This window comes from Culicoides brevitarsis, unplaced genomic scaffold (genome assembly GCF_036172545.1).
Source record: "Culicoides brevitarsis isolate CSIRO-B50_1 unplaced genomic scaffold, AGI_CSIRO_Cbre_v1 contig_97, whole genome shotgun sequence".
Lineage (NCBI taxonomy): Eukaryota > Metazoa > Arthropoda > Insecta > Diptera > Ceratopogonidae > Culicoides > Culicoides brevitarsis.
Window position 1 is genome coordinate 13,295 of NW_026973481.1, and position 2,641 is coordinate 15,935.

Consider the following 2,641-nt stretch of genomic DNA (forward strand, 5'->3'; position numbering starts at 1 on the left):
ATGAGTGAAATCAAGGAGCTTTAGATTGAAATAATTAATTTTTTAAAAATAGGGTTGTAGTTTAAATAAAAAATATTTGATTTGCATTCAAAAGAAATAATTTTTATCTGCCTTATTTTTTTTTAAAAAAAAATAAGAAGCAAATTGATTGTGATTAGTTTCGACCTAATTTAAGACTAAAGTCCTTATTTTTAATTGAAACCAAAATAGAGGTATATCATTGTTAATGATAAAATTGAAAATATTATTCCAATTAAAAGAATATTGGATTAAGAAAAAGCTGCTAACTTCTTTCTTTAATGGTTTAACTCCATTTATATTCTTATTTATATAGTTTAAAAAAAAACATTACATTTTCATTGTAAAAATAAATTTTATTTTATAAATTTAAATTATTTAAAAACAAAAAAGTTTCTTTGACAGCTTCAATGTCATGCTCTAAATATAAGCTATTTAAATAAAATATTATAAAAAAATAAAAAATTAATCAACTAAAAAATACTATAAAATAAAATTTTAAATTATTTTTTATTAAAACTTGTAAAAAAGATGAAATATGTAAAAATCTATAAAAAAGATTTTTTACTATAAATGTTTCTAATCAACCATAATCAGAAGATTTTGTATATATTTCTCTTATAAATAAAGGGTATTTAGTAATATTTACTGTAACAATAAAAGGTAAAAATCATATTGAACCAAAAAATATTACAGAAAATTTAAATTTTATAATTTTTGATTTTAAAAAAATTATTCATTTTGATAAAATTGTTCCTATAATCCCCCCTAATACACAAACTATTAAAGTTATTAATTTTAAGTATAAAGGTAAAATAATAAAATAAGGAATTGGGAAAATTATTCAACTTAAAATACATCCTCCAATAATTGTTATAATTAATAAACCTATTATTCTAAAAATTATTGTAATAGAATTGTCATTTAAATAATGATAAGTTCATCTATTAAAATTAGAATATAATGTATAATAAATCAAACGAAATCTATAACAAACAGTTAAACCTGTAGAAAAATAAAATAAAAAATAAGACAAAATATTAATTCTATTATTAAAAACTACTATTTCTAAAATTAAATCTTTTGAATAAAATCCAGAAAGAAAAGGTATTCCACATAAAGCTAAATTAGCAATATTAAAGTTTATAATAGTTATTGGCATTTGTAAAATTAAAGAACCTATATAACGAATATCTTGAAAATTTTTTATATTATGAATAATTATTCCTGCACATATAAATAATAAAGCTTTAAATAAAGCATGTGTTAATAAATGAAAAAATGCTAAATAAGTTAATCTTATTGCTAAAGTTCTTATTATTAATCCTAATTGTCTTAAAGTAGAAAGAGCAATAATTTTTTTTAAATCAAATTCAAAATTTGCCCCTAATCCTGCTATAAATATAGTTAATATTCTAATTAATAATAAAATTTTTCTAGAAAATAAATGTATTAATAAATTATTAAATCGAATTAATAAATAAACTCCTGCTGTTACTAATGTTGATGAATGAACTAAAGCAGAAACAGGAGTAGGTGCTGCTATTGCAGCTGGTAATCAAGCAGAAAATGGAATCTGAGCTCTTTTAGTTATAGCTGCTAAAATTAATATTGAACCAATAATTTTTAAATAAAAATCATTTTTTATAATATCTAAATAAAAGATATAATTTCATGAACCAAAATTTAATATTCAAGCAATTGATAATAAAATTAATACATCACCAATTCGATTAGATAAAAATGTTAATATACCTGCATTAAAAGATTTAATATTTTGATAATAAATTACTAAACAATAAGATACTAATCCTAAACCATCTCATCCTAATAAAATTCTGATTAAATTTGGACTAATAATTAATAAAAATATTGAAAATACAAATATTAAAATTAACATAATAAATCGATTTATATTTTTATCATTATTTATATATTCTTTTCTATATAAAATTACTAAACAAGAAATTAATCTAACAAATGATAAAAAAAAACAGGATATTCAATCAATCAAAATAGTTATTACAATTATTGAGGAATTTACAGATATTAATTCTAATTCATAAAAATATCTTATTTCATTTATTAAACAATAAGAACCTTTTAAAAATATAATTACTCTAAATAAAAATAAAAATAAATAATAAATTACACAAATTGATAAATTAATCACTATTTATATATTTTTTTTTTAATTTTAAAAATTAATATTAATTTAATTTAATAAATTAATGAATATGAAAAATCATATAATTTACCCTATCAAGGTAACCCTTTTAATCAGGCAATTCATTGAATTATTTAAAGTAAATTATATACATTTTTGATTCCACAAATCAATGTTTTTTTTAAACTATTTAAATTATTTAAATTTAAAAATTAATATTTTTTAAATTCAAAATATACAAAAATCAGGTTTTAAAATAAGTAAGTTTAAAGGTAACCAATGTAATATTAAAACTAAATTTTCTCGAACAGTAGAAATATTATAATTTAATATTAATGAATTTAAATTACCGTGTTGATTTCTACAATATAAATAAATTGAATATGCCCCCCCTAAAAAAGTTATTAAAGAAATAAAAAATATTCTTAATCAAGATCAGTTAATAATTGAAGTTAA

The 2,641-nt window shown here is 17.8% G+C and overlaps 1 pseudogene; it reads right to left on the minus strand.

Annotated features, from left to right (window-relative positions):
• Positions 1-458: 458 nt before the first annotated feature.
• LOC134836643 (NADH-ubiquinone oxidoreductase chain 5-like) lies at positions 459-1,576 on the minus strand (annotated as a pseudogene).
• Positions 1,577-2,641: the final 1,065 nt, after the last annotated feature.